The sequence below is a fragment of the Mobula hypostoma genome, chromosome 8 (assembly GCF_963921235.1).
Source record: "Mobula hypostoma chromosome 8, sMobHyp1.1, whole genome shotgun sequence".
In the NCBI taxonomy this organism is placed as follows: Eukaryota; Metazoa; Chordata; class Chondrichthyes; order Myliobatiformes; family Myliobatidae; genus Mobula; species Mobula hypostoma.
In genome coordinates, this window is record NC_086104.1 from 5,570,486 (window position 1) to 5,590,797 (window position 20,312).

Sequence of the window (20,312 nt, forward strand, 5' to 3'; positions counted from 1 at the left end):
TGCCGTCTCCCGGAAACTTTTAATGCACTGGCTAATTAAGAACCTCTCAACCTCCACTTTAAATATACCAATGAATTAGCGCATACACATCTTTTGCTACAAGCGCGCAAAAGAATTTAAACTGCGCACAAAATGTTGTCACCCTCTACCTCATTGGCAGCAGTACCGATAAAATGCATTCACCGGCACCCCCCACCGGCAGTTTTCATGTTTTATTCTTACACAACATTGAATAACAAGAACTTGGCTGGCAGGTTCAATAATTTAGAAAAACAAACAAGAAGTTGGTCTTGATTGTGCAAAGGTTGGAGTTCAGGATTATGGAGGTTCTTCAGCAGTTGTTGGGCTGTTGCTGAGGTCAAACCTGGAATGCTGCACATTCAGTCAGTGGCCAATTTAGGTACCTCTGTAGCGGTGTGCTACAGACAGCGCTAGAATAACCACACGGAGTCGGTGAGTTGGAATTGCGATAAAGAGATTTATTCAAACTTCGCGGCCTGCTTTAAAGCCTTCCCGTTCCCGCCCTCCCTGGGCTGGATTGCTGTGGGGAATGCATATTCCCAGACCCTTTCTGCGTGCGGGATTTTCCCCCTGCTGGTGAAGATGGCCTGGCGCCCTTTTGGGGGCCGGCCTCTCTGCTGGCGCGTGCTATTTCGTGAGCCGGTTCGTGGGTGCCAGAAAGTGGGTCGCCACATACCACCCCCCCCCCGCCCCCAGAACCGGCGATACCTCCCCCAATGTCTACAGTCTGGATCGGCCTCTGTTTGGGAGGTCTGCCCCTGCGCCAAGTCCACATGGGCCGGTTTGAGTCGGTCCACCGTGAAAACCTCCTCTCTCCCCCCAATGTCCAGCACGAACGTGGACCCGTTGTTCCTGATCACCTTAAACGGCCCCTCGTAGGGCCGCTGTAGCGGTGCCCGGTGTCCGCCCCGTCGTACAAAAAGAAACTTACAGTTCTGCAGGTCTTTGGGTACGCAGGTCGGGCTCTGTCCGTGCTGTGAAGTGGGGATGGGGGCCAGGTTACCGAGGCGTTTGCCAAGGCTTCTTTGGTTTTAACGAAAGCGGCTGCGGCCTCTTCATCCCAGGTAATGTCCTTGCCCTTACCCGACATCAGGGTGAACAGGGGTCGCATGGTTCGGGCTGCTGAGGGGAGGAAACGGTGGTAGAAATTCACCATACCCACGAATTCCTGCAGGCCTTTGATTGTGTTGGGTCGGGGGAAGTGGCGGACCGCGTCTACCTTGGCGGGCAGCGGGGTTGCCCCGACTTTAGTAATCCTGTGGCCCAGGAAGTCGATGGTGTCGAGTACGAACTGGCATTTGGCTGGATTGATTGTAAGGCCGAATTCACTCAGGCGGGAGTAGAGCTGGCGGAGGTGGGACAAATGCTCCTGCCGACTACTGCTGGCTATGAGGATGTCGTCCAAATAGATGAATGCAAAGTCCAGGTCGCGTCCCACCGCGTCCATTAGCCGCTGGAAAGTCTGTGCGGCATTCTTTAGACCAAACGGCATTCGGAGGAATTCGAAAAGTCCGAACGGGGTGATAAGTGCTGTTTTGGGGATGTCGTCCGGATGTACAGGGATTTGATGGTATCCCCGGACGAGGTCTACCTTGGAAAAGATCCTTGCGCCGTGTAGGTTTGCTGCGAAGTCTTGAATGTGCGGCACAGGGTAGCGGTCTGGCGTTGTAGCCTCGTTCAGTCTGCGGTAGTCACCGCATGGTCTCCAGCCCCCCCGTTGCCTTGGGCACCATGTGAAGGGGGGAGGCCCATGGGCTGTCGGACCGTCGTATGATCTCTAATTCCTCCATCTTCTTGAACTCCTCCTTCGCCAGTCGGAGCTTGTCCGGGGGAAGCCTTCGAGCACGGGCGTGGAGGGGTGGTCCCTGGGTCGGGATGTGGTGCTGTACTCCGTGTCTGGGCATGGCTGCCGTGAACTGCGGTGTCAGTACTGATGGGAAATCCGCCAGGACCCTGGTGAATTCATCGTCGGACAGCGTGATGGAGTCCAGGTGTGGGGCTGGCAACTGTGCTTCACCCAGGGAGAACGTTTGAAAAGTCTTGGCGTGGACTAATCGCTTCCCTTGCAGGTCGACCAGCAGGCTGTGGGCTCTCAGAAAATCTGCCCCCGGGGGTGGTTGGGCCACGGTGGCCAGTCTGAAGTCCCACGTGAACCGGCTGGAGCTGAACTGTAGCCGCACCGTGCGGGTGCCCTAGGTTCGCATTGTGCTGCCATTTGCGGCCCTCGGGGTGGGTCCCGGTTCTCTGTTGCGGGTGTCGTAACTCGTTGGAGGTAAAACGCTGATCTCCGCTCCGGTGTCAACCAAAAAGCAGCGTCCCGACTGCTTGTCCCAGACGTACAGGAGGCTGTCCTGATGGCCAGTCGCCGTAGCCATCAGCGGCAGCTGGCCCTGGCGTTTCCCGGGAATTTGCAGGGTGGTCTACAGCGGCGGGCCTCCGTGCCCCACCGCTGGTGGTAGAAACACCATTGTTTGTTGGGCTCCTCACTCCCGTCGCCGGGTTTTGTAGGCTCTGCTGCCCGGCCTGGTCTGGTCTGTCGTTGGGCATGCGGCTTGGTGATCTGTGCGACGGACGCCCCTGTCTCTTTCCTGGCATTCCACAGCACATCTGCCCGGGTCGCCACCTCCCGGGGGTCGCTGAAATCTGCGTCAGACCGCAGAAGGCATATGTCCTCGGGCAGTTGCTCTAGGAACGCCTGCTCAAACATGAGGCAGGGCTTGTGTCCTTCAGCCAGGGCCAGCATCTCGTTCATTAATGCTGACGGCAGCCTGTCTCCCAAACCATCCAGGTGCACTAAGCGGCGTGCTGTAATTAATAAAGTGGCTTGTGAATCTATGTTCATGGTCCCTCAGGGACAAGTGATCATAATATGATGGAATTCACCCTGAAATTTGAGGTGCAGAGCTGAAGTCAGATGTATCAGCATCACAGTGGAGTAAAGGGAATTACAGAGGCATGAGAGGAGTTGGTCAGTATTGACTGGAAAAGAACACTGACAGCAGAGCAGCAATGGCTGGAATTTCTGGAAGCAACTTGGAAGGCACAGGATAAGTACATCCCAAAGAGGAAGAAGTATTCCAAAGGAAAGATGACACAACTGTAGCTAACAAGTAAAGTCAAAGCAAACATAAAAGCTAAAGAGAAGGCATATAACAGCAAAAATTAGTGGGAGGCTGGAGGATTTGAAAGCTTTTAAAAACAAACAGAAGGCAACTGAAAAAAAACCATTGAGAGGACAAGATGGAATAAGAAAGTTAGCTCGCCGATAATCTTAAAGAGGATACTAAAAGCTTCTTCAGATACATAACATGTAAAAGAAAGGCAAGTGTGGACATTGTAGATTGAGGCTGGACAGGTAGTAATGAGGGACAAGGAAATGGTGGATGAACTGAATGAGTATTCTGCATCAGTCTTCACTATGGAAGACACTAGCAGTGTGCTGGAAGTTTGAGAGTGTCAGGGGTCAGAAATGTGTGAAGTTGCCATTACTAGCGAGAAGATTGTTGGGAAACTGAAAGGTCTGGACCAGCTGCTGTACAGCCCAGGGTTCTGAAAAAAGTGGCAGAACAGATTGTAGAACATTAAAAATCATCTTTCCAGATCACTAGATTCTGGCATGGTTCCATAAGACTGGAAAATTGCAAGTGTGTGTATGTGTGTGTGTCTAAGAGACCCTTAAATGTCCATGCAACACACATCAAAGTTGCTGGTGAACGCAGCAGGCCAGGCAGCATCTATAGGAAGAGGCGCAGTCGACGTTTCAGGCCGAGACCCTTCGTCAGGACTAACTGAAGGAAGAGTGAGTAAGGGATATGAAAGCTGGAGGGGGAGATGCAAAATGATAGGAGAAGACAGGAGGGGGAGGGATAGAGCCGAGAGCTGGACAGGTGATAGGCAAAATGGGATACGAGAGGATCATGGGACAGGAGGTCCGGGAAGAAAGACGGGGGGGGGGTGACCCAGAGGATGGGCAAGACGTATATTCAGAGGGACAGAGGGAGAAAAAGGAGAGTGAGAGAAAGAATGTGTGCATAAAAATGAGTAACAGCTGGGGTACGAGGGGGAGGTGGGGCCTAGCGGAAGTTAGAGAAGTCAATGTTCATGCCATCCGGTTGGAGGCTACCCAGACGGAATATAAGGTGTTGTTCCTCCAACCTGAGTGTGGCTTCATCTTTACAGTAGAGGAGGCCGTGGATAGACATGTCAGAATGGGAATGGGATGTGGAATTAAAATGTGTGGCCACTGGGAGATCCTGCTTTCTCTGGCGGACAGAGCGTAGATGTTCAGCAAAGCGGTCTCCCAGTCTGCGTCAGGTCTCACCAATATATAAAAGGCCACATCGGGAGCACCGGATGCAATATATCACCCCAGTGGACTCACAGGTGAAGTGATGCCTCACCTGGAAGGACTGTTTGGGGCCCTGAATGGTGGTAAGGGAGGAAGTGTAAGGGCATGTGTAGCACTTGTTCCGCTTACACGGATAAGTGCCAGGAGGGAGATCAGTGGGGAGGGATGGGGGTGACGAATGGACAAGGGAGTTGTGTAGGGAGCGATCTATCCCCATCCCTGGCAGTACATTCCATGCACCCACCATTCAGAGTAAAAAATACTTGTCCCTCATGTCCCTCCAATACTCTCCTCCAATCTCCTTAAAGTTATGTCCTCTTGCATTACCCATTTCTGCCCTGGGAAAATGTCTCCGGCTGAACATCCTTCCACATCCTTCCTATAATGAGGTGATCAAGTCTAAACACAAGAGTAAGAGCAACATACATCAAAGTTGCTGGTGAACGCAGCAGGCCAAGCAGCATCTATAGGAAGAGGCGCAGTCGACGTTTCAGGCCGAGACCCTCCCCTGAAACGTCGACTGCGCCTCTTCCTATAGATGCTGCTTGGCCTGCTGCGTTCACCAGCAACTTTGATGTATGTTGCTTGAATTTCCAGCATCTGCAGAATTCCTGTTGTTTACAAGAGTAAGAGTTTTGTTTTCCTGTAAATGAAGTTAAAACTGTCTGCTGCTGTTTCCCTGAAAGGCAGCTCCACATTTTGTTTCACTTTCGATATGATTAGTTTGCAACTGCAAAAATACAAAAACAACATCTCTTCAATTATAAAAACCTTTGAACATAGAACAGCAGGGTACAGTACAGTAAAAAGTCCTTCTCCCTCCATATTGTGCCAAGTTAATCAAATACAACAACTGATTCCCTCGCCTATGCAATACCACATCCTTTGATTTCATATACATTCACGTACTCATTTAAAAGCCTCTTCAATGCCCCTGTCGTCAGAACCTCCTGAGGCAGCTCATTCCAGTCACCCACAGCTCTTTGTAAAAAAAAACTTGCCCCAGACATCTCCTTTCAATGTGTGTCCTCTCATGTCAAATGCATGCCCTCTGGTATGAGACATTTCAAGCCAGGTGCTTTTCCATTTCCTTTTTTCCATGGTTTTATGTCCTCTCCTTTCAGATTTCCCCTTCTCCAGCCCTTTATCTCTTCCACCAATTGACTTCCAACATCTTTACTTCACCCCTCCCCCTCTCCTGGTTTCACATATCACCTACCATCTTATATGTCTTCCTTCCCTTCCCCTGTCCTCTTACGCTGACTTCTCCTCTTCATTCCCAGTCCAGAATAAGGGTCTAGACTCAAAAGGTCGACTCTTTACTCTTTTCCATCGATGCTGCCTGGCGTGCTGAGTTCCTCCAGCATTTTGTGTGTTGCCCTGGGTAATGACTGGTGTGTGTGTGTTCCTTCTAATTCTCTTGCTGAATCCTGTGGAATCCCGTGGTTATCTTAACTATAAACCTACTGATTCCCTCAGTATTGTTATCTTGACAATACTTCTTCCCACCCAGTCTCTTGTAAAAATGCTATTCCTTTTTCTCAGTTCCTTTGTCTCCACTGTATCTGTTCCCAGGATGTGACTTTCCTTTCCAGGACAAAGAACAGGGTTTCTCTTCCTCCACCATTGGTGCTGTCCTCCCCCTCATCTCCTCCATTTCCCAAACATCCGCACTCACTGAATTTGCTGTGGTGTCTTAGCACAACATGCAATATGAACCAACTTTCAGCAATGATAAGGTCACATAATTAAAGACAAAATAAATTTAATATTTGAAATATGGATATGGAATAAAATGTATAGAAATACATATGCACCAGCAGTTACAATGTCAACAGCATTATAAAAAGTTGTTTAAAAGCCTAAACATTTCAGTGCAGTGACGGAGGAAATAGAGAGAGCGGGGTAGAGAGTTCACTAGAATGGCCGATCAGATTAAGCCTTATCTGGAGTTTTAGCTCCATGAAAGACAAGTCTTTGCTTGCCTGACATGGATTTGTTAGATAACTCGATATATGGACCTATAACGATTGCTTCATGTAGAGTTATAATGATGTGACTGATTATAAAGCACCATTTACCAGAAACTGGGGTGTATGAGGTGTCCAGGGAGGGGTAGCACCTCTGGTGAAGGGGCTTGTCGTGTCCAATCTGGGGCAGCTCACTCACCATTGGAGATGCAGTATGTTAAGATGCTCTCTATGGTGCAGCAGTAAAAGGTCACCAGCACCTGTTCAGGTGGACCAGCTTTCTTCCGCATCCTGAGGAAAAACAAGCATTGCTATGCTTTCTTAACTATTGTTGTGGTGTTAGTGGACCATGTAAGGTCTTCTGAGATCTGTATTCCCGGTAACCTGAAACTGGACACTCTCTCCACTATGTCTCCATTAATGTAGACGCTTCCTCAAAGATGTCAACCAGGCTCATGGCTCGCCTCTTACAAATCAATGCTGAATATCCCTAATCTGCCTCTAAATTCCTGTTCCCGAAGAATCCTCTCCTTTAGTTTGCCCACCACACTTCCCAAGTCTCACTGGTCAATAATCACCATGATTATCCCTGATCCATTTCTTGAACAAAGGTACCAAAATTGCCATTCTCCAGTCCTCTGAAACTATCCCTGCAGTATCTAAGGATACCAAAGTTATTGCAAATGTACCAGCAATCTCTTTCTCATTTCCAATAGTATCCTGGGGTATATCCTGCGCTGCCCTGGCGACTTATCTGCTATCACCTTTATTAATGTCTCTTACCCTGAGTGAACAGTAAAGCACATTATTCATCGCAGACCTCTTGTATGTCCTCTGACTCCAGGCAGAAGTTTCCCAGTTTATCCCTGAGTGGCCCTACCCTCACTCTAATCATCCTCCGGTACTTTACATGACTTTCCTTAATTCTACCCACCAAGACCTTCTCGAGCCCCTTCAGCTTTCCTCAGTCCCTTCTTAAGCACCATCTTGGCTCCTTTTTAACTTTTAACTTCTAGCCACTCTGACTCTGCAGATAATCCCTCACAACAGAACTTAACATAGAACATAGAACAGTGCAGCACAAGATCAGACCCTTCAGCTCAGAATGTTGTGCTGAACCAATGTAAAGTAAATTCTAAAAACACAAAAACTATTCCATCCTACCTGCACAATCTTCATATCCCTCCATCTTCCTCATATTCATGAGCTGATCTGAATATCTTGTAAAAGCCCCGAATATATTTGCCTCTACCATCATACCAGGCAACAGATTCCAGGCATCCTCCACTCTGAGTAAAAATACTCACCCCTCACATCAATGTTCAACCTACCCCCTCTCACCTTCAGTACGTGCCCTCTGGTATTAGACATTTCTACCCTGGGAGAAAGATGCTCCCTATCTACTCTATTTATGCTGCTTATAAACAAATACACCTCTACCAGATTTTCCCTCAGCCTCCGACACTCAAAAGGAAAGAACGCAAGTTTGTCCCGTCTCTCATGATAGCACATGCCCTCTAAACCAGGCAGCATCCTGGTGAATCTCATCTGCACCCTCTCCAAAGCCTCAACATCCTTCTTATAGTGGGGTGATCAGAACTGTATGCAATACTGCAGATGTGACCAAACTTGTACGTGTCTGGGACAAAGACACAGGAAGGAAAAGTCAATGTGTATCCTACCAACCTTGCAAAATTCCTTTTCTGAAAGTTCTGTAGGACTATTAACACTAAGGTATCATCCTATCTTAAAAGTTTCTTCCCTTATACATTTAATCTGATCAACCATTCTAGTCTTAGGTCTTACATCTGGTGTCGCCAATGAGAACAGAAAGTATTGCATATTCGTACTTTAACAGATTACCAGTGATGGTAGACTACAGCCAATGAGCTTTTCTGCTGACCTGACAGATCACTGTAGTTTTTGTATGTTGTGGGAGGATGCTGCAGTAAACCGGACAGTAGAGGCTGATGTGAGGATGCTCTCTATGATGGCTGTGTAGAATTGTATCAGTACGTTCTGGGGAAGATGGAATTGTACCAGTTGCAGCAAATACATCCTCTTCTAAGCCTTTTCGTTAATCAAGGAGATATAGTTTTCTGACATGGGCTCCTTGAGAATGGATGTTGCTTTCATGCGAGAGAGTTCTTTGTAGATGTGCTCAGTGGTGGGGAGGGCTTTCCTGTGATGGCTGTATCCAGTACCATAACCACAAGAGATTCTGCAAATGCTGGGAATCTAGACCTACACATGTAAATGCTGGAGGAACACAGCAGATCAGGGGAATAAACAGTCGACAACTTTGTACACTTTTTTGTTCAAGGGCATTGGTGTGTACATACCAGGCTGTGATGCAGCCAGTCAGTATACACTCCACCGCACATCAATATAAGTTTGACAAAGTTTTAGATGACATGCCAGATCTCTGCAAACTTCAAACAAAGTAAAGGTGCTGCCGTGTTTTCCTTGTAACGGCACTTATGTGCTGGTCCCAGGTCAGATAGTCTGAAATGATCATAACAAGGAATTGAAAGTTACTGACCTTCTCCACCTATGACCCACAGTGTATTGTAATTGTTCTTCCTTTTTGATATTTGCTCAGTTGGGACAGGAGGGATGCCAGGCAGGATAGGAGAATGCTCCTCTTGCAGGATGTGGGACGGCAGGGAGACCTCCAGTGTCTCCGATCACTACAACTGTGAGAAGTGCACCCTGATGCAGCTTCTAACAATCCAGATTAAGGAGTTGGAGCTGGAACTGGACAAACTCCGGGTCTCTCGGGAGTCTGACCGGGTGAAGGACCTAAAGAGAGGTACTTAATCCAAGGTGCAGGACACAGGAAATTGGGTGACAGTCAGACAGGGGAAAGGGTTAAGCAGCCAGTGCAGAGTACCCATGTGTCCAACCCCTCAACAACAGGTATATCGTTCGGCACCTCATACCAGACAGAGATGCAGCCTCTCAGAATGCTCTCCACGGTACATCTATAGAAGTTTTTGAGTGTATTTGTTGACATACCAAATCTTTTCAAACTTCTAATGAAGTATTGTCGCTGTCTTGCCTTCTTTAAAACTGCATCGATATGTTGGGACCAGAGATCTTGACTCCCAGGAACTTGAAACTGCTCACTCTCTCCACTTCTGATCCCTCTATGAGGATTGGTGTATATTCCTTCATCTTACCCTTCCTGAAGTCCACAATCAGCTCTTCCATTTCACTGACATTGACTGCCAGGTTGTTGCGACACCACTCCACTAGTTGGCATATCTCACTCCTGTATGCCTTCTCGTCACCACCTGAGATTCTAGCAACAATGGCTGTATCGTCAGCAAATTTATAGATGGTGATTGAGCTATGACTAGTTACACAGTCATGGGTATAGAGAGAGTAGAGCTGTGGGCTAAGCACACACCCCTGAGGTGCACCAGTGTTGATCATCAGCAAGGAGGAGATGTTATCAACAATCTACACAGCTTGTGGTCTTCCAGTTAGGAAGTCAAGGATCCAATTGTAGAGGGACATACAGGTTCTGCAACTTCTCAAACAGGATTGTGCGAATGGTGTTATTAAATACTGAACTATAGTTGCAGCATCCTAACATAGAACATAGAATAGTACAGCACATTACAGGCCCTTCTGCCCACAATGTTGTGCCCACCCTCAAACACTGCCTCCCATATAAACCCCCACCTAAAATTCCTCCATGTACCTGTCTAGTAGTCTCTTAAACTTAACTAGTGTATCTGCCTCCACCACTGACTCAGGCAGTGCATTCCACGCACCAACCACTCTCTGAGTAAAAAACCTTCCTCTAATATCCCCCTTGAACTTCCCACCCCTTACCTTAAAGCCATGTCCTCTTGTATTGAACAGTGGTGCCCTGGGGAAGAGACGCTGGCTATCCACTCTATTTATTCCTCTTATTATCTTGTACACCTCTATCATGTCTCTTCTCATCCTCCTTCTCTCCAAAGAGTAAAACCCTAGCTTCCTTAATCTCTGATCATAATGAATACTCTCTAAACCAGGCAGCGCCCTGGTAAATTTCCTCTGTACCCTTTCCAATGCTTCCACATCCTTCCTATAGTGAGGCAACCAGAACTGGACACAGTACTCCATGTGTGGCTAACCAGAGCTTTATAGAGCTGCATCATTACATCGCAACTCTTAAATTCTATCCCTCGACTTATGAAAGCTAACACCCATAAGCTTTCTTAACTACCCTATCTACCTGTGAGGCAACTTTCAGGGATCTGTGGACATGTAACCCCAGATCCCTCTGCTCCTCCACACTACCAAGTATTCTGCCATTTACTTTGTACTCTGCCTTGGAGTTTGTCCTTCCAAAGTGTACCACCTCACACTTCTCCGGGTTGAACTCCATCTGCCACTTCTCAGCCCACTTCTGCATCCTATCAATGTCTCTCTGCAATCTTCAACAATCCTCTACACTATCTACAACACCAGCAACCTTTGTGTCATCTGCAAACTTGCCAACACACCCCTCTACCCCCACATCCAGGTCGTTAATAAAAATCACGAAAAGTTGAGGTCCCAGAACAGATCCTTGTGGGACACCACTAGTTACAATCCTCCAATCTGAATGTACTCCCTCCACCACCACTCTCTGCCTTCTGCAGGCAAGCCAATTCTGAATCCACCTGGCCAAACTTCCCTGGATCCCATGCCTTCTAACTTTCTGAATAAGCCTACTATGTGGAACTTTGTCAAATGCCTTACTAAAATCCATATAGATCACAACCACTGCACTACCCTCATCTATATGCCTGGTCACCTCCTCAAAGAAGTCTATCAGGTTTGTTAGACATGATCTGCCCTTCACAAAGCCATGCTGACTGTTCTGTATCAGACCATGATTCTCTAAATGCCCATAGATCCTATCTCTAAGAATCTTTTCCAACAGCTTTCCCACCACATATGTAAAGCTCACTGGTCTATAATTTCCCGGACTATCCCTACTACCATTTTTGAACAAGGGGACAACATTTGCCTCCCTCCAATCCTCCGGTACCATTCCCGTGGACAACGAGGACATAAAGATCCCAGCCAGAGAATCAGCAATCTCTTCCCTCGCCTCGTGGAGCAGCCTGGGGAATATTCCGTCAGACCCCGGGGACTTATCTGTACTAATGTATTTTAACAACTCCAACACCTCCTCTCCCTTAATATCAACATGCTCCAGAACATCAATCTCACTCATATTGTCCTCACCATCATCAAGTTCCCTCTCATTGGTGAATACCGAAGAGAAGTATTCATTGAGGACCTCGCTCACTTCCAGAGCCTCCAGGCACATCTTCCCACCTTTATCTCTAATCGGTCCTACCTTCACTCCTGTCATCCTTCTTTTCTTCACATAATTGAAGAATGCCTTGGGATTTTCCTTTACCCTACTCGCCAAGGCCTTCTCATGCCCCCTTCTTGCTCTCCTCAGCCCCTTGTTAAGCTCCTTTCTTGCTTCCCTATATTCCTCAATAGACCCATCTGATCCCTGCTTCCTAAACCTCATGTATGCTACCTTCTTCCACCTGACTAGATTTTCCACTTCACTTGTCACCCATGGTTCCTTCACCCTACCATTCTTTATCTTCCTCACCGGGTCAAATTTATCCCTAACATCCTGCAAGAGATCTCTAAACATTGACCACATATCCATAGTACATTTCACTGCAAAAACATCATCCCAGTTCAAACCCACAAGTTCTAGCCTTATAGCCTCATCATTTGCCCTTCCCCAATTAAAAATTTTCCTGTCCTCTCTGATTCTATCCTTTTCCATGATAATGCTAAAGGTCAGGGTGCAGTGGTCACTGTCCCCCAGATGCTCATCCACTGAGAGATCTGTGACCTGACCCAGTTCATTACCTAGAACTAGATATAGTATGGCATTCCCCCTAGTCGGCCTGTCCACATACTGTGACAGGAATCCGTCCTGGACACCCTTAACAAACTCTGCCCCATCTAAACGCTTAGATAGGTGTTTGTGTTCTCTAGGTGGTCTAAAGCCGTGTGAAGAGCCATTGAGATTGCATCTACCGTTGACCTGTTGTTGTGGTAGGCAATTTGCAATGGGTCCAGATCTTTGCTGAGGGTGGAGTTCAGTCTAGTCTTGATGATAATATGGTTAATTGGATCAGACAGTTTGTGGATCACACCAAGATTAAAGATGTAGTGGACAGTGAGGAAAGCTGTCACGTCTTGTAGCACAAGGTGAAGCAGCTAAAATATAATTCACACAAGAACGACGTGTTGCACTTCGGTAGGACCAACCTGGGTTGATCTTACACAGTGACCGTTACGGCACTGAGGAGTACTGTAGGGAATACAGGACCATAATTCATTGGAAGTGGTAACACTGGTACATAGGGTCATAAAGAAAGCTTTTAGCGCATTGGCCTTTATAAATTGAAGTACTGAGTAAAATAGATGGGATGTTATATCGAAGTTGTATAAGACATTGGTGATGTCTAACTAGGAGGATTGTGTGCAGTTTTGGTCACCTACCAACAGGAAAGTATGTAAATGAGTTTGAAAGAGTGTAGAGAAAATTTACAAGGACGTCAGTGGGACTGGGGGACCTGAGTTATAAGGAGAGGTTGAGTAGGTTTGGACGGTATTCCTTGGAACACAGAAAATTGAGAGGGGTACACACAAAGTTATGAGGGGTACAGATAGAGTAAATGTAAGAAGGTTTTTTCTGCAGAGGTTGGGTGGGATGCAACCAGAGGTCATGAGTTAAGGGTGAAAGGTGAAATGTTGAAGTGGAATGCGAGGGGAAACTTCTTCACTCAGTGAGTCATGAGTGTGGAACAAGATGCCAGCACAAATAGTACATGCAAGCTCGATTTCAACGTTTAAGGGAAATCTGGATATGTACATGAGTGCTAGAGGTGTTGAGTGTTATGGCTTTGCGGTCGATGGAAGTAGGCAGTTGAATTGGTTCGGTATGGATGAGATGGGCCGAAGGGTCTGTTTCTGTACTGTGCTTTTCTATGACATTATGGCTGTAAGAAGTACATCCTCTGCTGAGCATTTTTGTTACTGAAGGAGATATGGTTCTCTGACATGAGGTCCTGTGGAATAATGAAGTCCAGGGACCGGACATCACCATTGAAATGGTGCTAACTGTAGTGTTGTTGATGATGAGAGTGTGGAGAGGAGACATAATTCTCCTTATCTTGATATGCATCTCCACGGTTTCAAGGGCATTCAGCTCCAAGCTGTCGTGATTGCATCAGGATACTAGCTTGTTTACTTCCTGTTGGCAATTGCATTTGTCGCCTCAGACCATAAGACATAGGTGCAGAATCGGGTGATTCATAGAAACATCGAAGCATAGAAAACCCACAGCACAATACAGGCCCTTTGGCCCACAAAGTTGTGCCGAACATGTCCCTACCTTAGAAATTACTAGACTTACCCATAGCTCTCTAGTTTTCTAAGCTCCATGTACCTATCCAAAAGTCTCTTAAAAGACCCTATCATATCCGCCTCCACTACTGTTGCCGGCAGCTCATTCCATGCACTCACCACTCTGCGTAAAAAACTTACCCCTGACATCTCCTCTGTAACTACTTCCAAGCACCTTATAACTCTGCCCTCTCACGTTAGCCATTTCAGCCGGGGAAAAAAGCCTCTGACTATCCACACGATCAATGCCTCTCATCATCTTATACACCTCTATCAGGTCACCTCTCATTCTCCGGCACTTCAAGGAGAAAAGGCTGAGTTCACTTAACCTATTATCATAAGGCAAGTGCCCCAATCCAGGCAGTATCCTTGTAAATCTCCTCTGCACCCTTTCTATGGTTTCCACATCCTTCCTGTAGTGAGTTGACCAGAAATGAGCACAATACTCCAAGTGGGGTCTGACCAGGGGCCTATAGAGCTGCAACATTACCTCTCAGCTCTTAAACTCAATTCCACAATAAATGAAGGCCAATACACCTTATGCCTGCTTAACCACAGAGCCACCCTGCGTAGCAGCTTTAAGTGCCCTATGGACTCGGACCCCATGATCCCTCTGATCCTCCACACTGCCCAGAGTCTTACAATTAATACTATATTCTGCCACCATATTTGGCCTACCAAAATGAACCACCTCACACTTATCTGTGTTGAACTCCATCTGCCACTTCTCAGCCCAGTTTTGCATCCTATCAATGTCCCGCTATAACCTCTGACAGCCCTCCACACTATTCACAACACACCCCATCCTTTGTGTCATCAGCAAATTTACTAACCCATCCCTCCACTTCCTCATCCTGGTCATTTTTAAAAATCACAAAGAGTGGGGTCCCAGAACAGATCCCTGAGGCACACCACTGGTCACCGAACTCCATGCATAATATGACCCGTCTACAACCACTCTATGCCTTCTGTGGGCAAGCCAGTTCTGGATCCACAAAGCAATGTCCCCTAGGATCCCATGCCTCCTTACTTTCTCAATAAGCCTTGCATGGGGTACCGTATCAAATGCCTCACTGAAATCCATATACACTACATCAACTGCTCTACCTTCATCAATGTGTTTAGTCACATCCTCAAAAAATTCCATCAGGCTCGTAGGGCACGACCTGCCTTTGACAAAGCTATGATGACTATTCCTAATTATATTATGCCTCTCCAGATGTTCATAAATCCTGACTGTCAGGATCTTCTCCATCAACTTACCAACCACTGATGTCGGACTCACTGGTCTATAATTTCCTGGGCTATCTCTACTCCCTTTCTTGAATAAAGGAAAACATCCGCAACCCTCCAAACCTCTGGAACCTCTCCCGTCCCCATTGATGATGCAAGGATCATCTCCGGAAGCTCAGCAATCTCCTCCATTACCTCCTATAGTAGCCTGGGGTACATCTCATCCAGTCCCAGCGACTTATCCAACTTGATGCTTTTCAAAAGCTCCAGCACATCCTCTTTCTTAATATCTACATGCTCAAGCTTTTCAGTCCACTTCAAGTCATGCCATAATCCTTTTCCATAGTGAACAGTGAAGCAAAGTATTTATTGCTCTGCTCTCTCCTCCAGTTCCTTACACACTTTTCCACTGTCACACTTGATAGGTCCAATTCTTTCACATCTTATCTTCTTGCTCTTCACATACTTGTAGAATGCCCTGGCATTTTCCTTAATCCTGTCCGCCAAGGCCTTGTCATGACCCCTTCTGGCTCTCCTAATTGCATTCTTAAGCTCCTTCCTGCTAGCCTTATAATCTTCTAGATTTCTATCATTAATTAGTTTTTTTAAACCTATCGTAAGCTCTTCTTTTATTTTTGACAAGATTTACAACAGCCTTTGTACACCATGGTTCCTGTACCCTACCATCCTTTCCCTGTCTCATTTCAATGTACCTACGCAAAACCCCACGCAAATATCCACTGAACATTTGCCACATTTCTTCCATATGTTTCCTTGAGAACATCTGTTTCCAATTTATGTTTCCAAGTTCCTGCCTGATAGCCTCATATTTCCCCTTACTCCAATTAAACATTTCCCTAACTTGTCTGTTCCTATCCCTCTCCAATGCTATGGTAAAGGAGATAGAGTTGTGATCACTCTCTCCAAAATGCTCTCCCACTGAGAGATCTGTCACCTGACCAGGTTCATTTCCCAAAACCAGATCAAGTACAGCCTCTCTTCTTGTAGGCTTATCAACATATTGTGTCAAGAAACCTTCCTGAACACATCTAACAAACTCCACCCCATCTAAACCCCTCATTCTAGAAAGATGCCAATTGATATTTGGGAAATTAAAATCTCCCACCACAACAACCCTGTTATTATTACACCTTTCCAGAATCTTTCACCCTATCTGCTCCTCGATGTCCCTGAGAGACTCTGTAGGCAACCTCTCCATGAGTTCCTCCTTTTCTGCAGCCATGACACTATCTCTGATCAACAGTGCCACGCCCCCACCTCTTTTGCCTCCCTCCCTGTCCTTTCTGAAACACCTAAAGCCTGGCACTTGAAGTTGCCATTCCTGCCCCTGCACCATCCAAATCTCTGTAATGGCCACAACATCATAACAGCAAGTGCTGGTTCATAATGCTCTTCACATTAAAATAGACACATCTCAAGACATCAGTCTGAGCGTGTCCCTTCTCGATCACCTACTTATCCTCCCTGTCGCACTGCCTCCAAGCTTTCTCTATTTGTGAGCCAACCTCCCTTTCCTCCGTCACTTCAGTTCGGTTCCCACCCCCCACAATTCTAGTTTCAACTCTCCCCAATGGCCTTAGCAAACCTCCCCGCCAGGATATTGGGTCCCCTCAGATCCAAGTGCAATCCGTCATTTTCGTACAGGTCGCACCTGACCCAGAAGAGGTCCCAATGATCCAGAAATCTGAATCCCTGCCCCCGTTCCAATCGCTCAGCCACATATTTATCCTCCACCTCATTCTATTCCTGTACTCACTGTCACTTGGCACAGGCAGTAATCCCGAAATTACTACCTTGAGGTCCTGCTTCTCAACTTCCTTCCTAACTCGCTTTAGTCTGTTTTCAGGACCTCCTCCTTTTTCTTACCTACGTCATTGGTACCAATATGTACCACAACCTCTGGTTGTTCTCCTTCCCACTTCAGGATACCATGGACGCGATCAGAAACATCCTGGACCCTGGCAACTGGGAGGCAAAGTACCATCCATGTTTTTTCCCTGCATCCACAGAATTGCCTGTCTGTCCCCGTGACTATAGACTCCCCTATCACTACTGCCATCCTCTTGCTTTCTTTACCCTTCTGAGCCACAGGGCCAGACTCTGTGCCAGAGGCACGGCCACTGTTGCTTCCCCCAAGTAGGCCGTCCCCCCCAACGGTACTCAAACAGTACGTATTGTTCGGGGGACGGCCACTGGGGCACTCTCTGGCATCTGGTTCTTGCCCTTCCCTCTCCTGACTGTTACCCACTTCTCTGTCTCCCGTGGCTCCGGAGTGAATACTTTCCTATAGCTCCTCTCTATCACCTCCTCACTCTCCCTGACCAGACGAAGGTCATCGAGCCGCACCTCCAGCTCCTTAACGTGGTCCCTAAGGAGCTGCAGCTCGACGCACCTGGTGCAGATGTTGCGGTCCGGGAGACTGGGAGCCTCCAGGACTTCCCACATCTGACACTGAGCACCGTGCCCCATTCAAACCGTTGAAGAAATATACATGTTGCTGAGGGGAATCGCCACAGGGGAACCCTGCACTGACTTATTAACCCCCTTACCTCTCCTGACGTTACTTATCTACTGTTCTGTAGTGTGGGTGTGACCACCTTTTCAAGAGTCTCATCTATAATGTCATCAGCCTCCCAGATGATCCTGAGTACATCCAAATCCAGCCACAAATCCTTGACCTGGTTATGTTTGTAACTATTTGTTCACATGTCTTACGTTGGTTGTCCATCAAAGACAACAATGACAGGAAAAGTTCAAAGTCAATTTCACAATGACAGTATATACATGTCACCACATATGAGATTCATTTTTCTGCAGAATACTCAGCAAATCTATAGAATAGTAACTATAACGGGAATAATGAAAGATCAACCAGAGTGCTGAAGGTAATAAACCGCACACGCAAATACAAATAAATGACAATAACTAATGAGATTATAAGATAACAAGATAAAGAATCCTTTAAGTGAGATCATTGTGTCGGAACATCTCAATGAATGGGCAAATGAGTGTAATTATCACCTTGTGTTCAAGATCTGATGGTTGAGGGGTAGTGGCTGTTCTAGAACATGGTTGTGTGAGTCCTGATATCCAGGGCAGGAGAGTTTTTAAAGTGTAAAATTCATTGCACTGGGGCAATTCCACTCTCTCAACGTCAGTACTCCAGGTCCAGTGGTACGACTAGTCGTCACAACTGGGGTCTTCCTTGGTTGCAGTGATTGTTCATAATTTCTTCTCAGCCTCATCATGGCTTTCATTCTCCATGAAGCATTGCAGAATGGTCTTCCTGGCCATTGGATCTCACCGTAGATCTCATCTGCCCAGTCATCTGAGGCTGACTTCACATGTTAGGGCAAGCATGTCCCTATCTCACTGGGATGTGAAGTCTACCGGCTGCCCTCGCCTGGTTTAGCCTGCCTGTCGAGGTGGTGCACCGTGGTGTGGCCATGTTACATGCAAACAGCTACTTGGAACTGCAGGTCAGAGTTGACTGTCTGGTGGGGACCAAAGGTGAGTGAGTTGCCCCAGGTTCGACATGACAGCCCTTTCACCAGACATGCTACTCCTCCTTCAACACCCCATATACCCAACTTGTCTTATAACAGGGGGTTTAAAGCTGTTTGAGATCAGGGGTACATGCTTTCAGTCTTTCAAGCCTGAATGCATTCACCCTATCTATGTCCCTCATGATCAACTCAGTTTCTTATGTTTTCAGGAATAAAATATTTTCCTGTCCAACTGTACCCTAGAACTCCGTGCCTCTAGTCCTGGAAGCAAATTTCTCAAGCTTTTCTGAGCTCATTGCAGTTTCATAACATCTTTCTGACAGCAGGACAACTGAAACTAAACCCCAGTTTTTCACTCTAACCCGTACATGTGACATGAGAAAGCACCTTTACCAGACGTGCTACCCCTCCTTCGACACCCCATATACCTAACTGTCTAATAACAGGGGGTTTAAAGCTGTTTGTGTCCAGTGGTATGTGCTTTCAGTCTTTCAAGACTGAGTGCATTAACCCTATGTGTGTCTCTCATGATCTTACACACCCCGATAAGGTCACCACAGTTTCTTACACTTTCAGGAATAAAATGCTTTCCTGTCCAACTGTACCCGTGTCGCTAGCCCTGGCAGCAAACTTCTCAAGCTTTTCTGAGCTCATTCCAGTTTAATAACATCTTTCTGACAGCAGGACAACCGAAACTGAACCCCAGCTTTTCACTCTAACCCGGTACATGTGACAGTAATAAACCAATTCCAATTCTAATTCCAAAACCCCAAGTGTGACCACATTCGCATTCAGTACAACTGCTCTTGGATTATCGTGTTCAGCTTTGGTCTCCTCGATCCTGAGGTAGTTCATCCTGTAAATGCCTTCAGTCAGTAGCAGAAGGTTTCTCATTTATCAATGCCAATTTTCTAGGCCATTTTGAGATAATGAAGATAGTAAAGTTCTATCTCTTATCAAGATCAATAAGTTGTTAGATGGGATTTGCCACAGGTTATTGAAAGAAACAAGAGATGAGATTGTTGGGGCCTTTTCAAGATCTTCATGTCATCTCTAGCCGCAGGTGAGGTACTGATTTTGTTCCATTATTCAAGAAGGGGAACAGATATAATCCCGGATGACCTCCCAACCATTCTACCTGAAGCGTTTCCATCAAAAAACAGCATCCAACATCAAAGATCCTCATCACCCAGGCCATGCTCTTTCAGACCATTTCTCACTTCTGCCATCAGAAACTGTGTGCCTAGGCATAGCTCAAACACCATCTATAAATTTGCCGATGATACAACCATTGTTGGTAGAATCTCAGGTGGTGATGAGAGGGTGTACAGGAGTGAGATATGTCAATTAGTGAAGTGATATCACAGCAACAACCTGGCACTCAACATCAGTAAGACGAAAGAGCCAGTTGTGGACTTCAGGAAGGGTAAGACGAAGGAACACATACCAATCCTCATAGAGGGATCAGAAGTGCGGAGAGAGTGAGCAGTTTCAAGTTCCTGGGTGTCAGGATCTCTGGTCCCAACATACCAATGCAGTTACAAATAAGGCAAGACAGCATCTATACTTCAATCGGAGTTTGAAGAGATTTGGCATGTCAATAAAAACACTCAAAAACTTGTATAGTTGTACCGTGGAGAGCATTCTGACAGGCTGCATCACTGTCTGGTATGGGGGCCTGGGGGGGTGAGGGGTGTTCTTCTGCACAGGACTGAAAGAAGTTGCAGTGGGTCATAAATTTAGTCGGCTCCATTTTGCGTACTAGCCTATAAACTACCCAGG

The 20,312-nt window shown here is 46.7% G+C and overlaps 1 protein-coding gene across 7 annotated transcripts in view; it reads left to right on the forward strand.

Annotated features, from left to right (window-relative positions):
* LOC134350349 (E3 ubiquitin-protein ligase TRIM47-like) overlaps window positions 1–20,312 on the forward strand; it is a 132,444-nt gene that overhangs the window by 71,298 nt on the left and 40,834 nt on the right. The gene's annotated exons all lie outside the window — the stretch shown is intronic.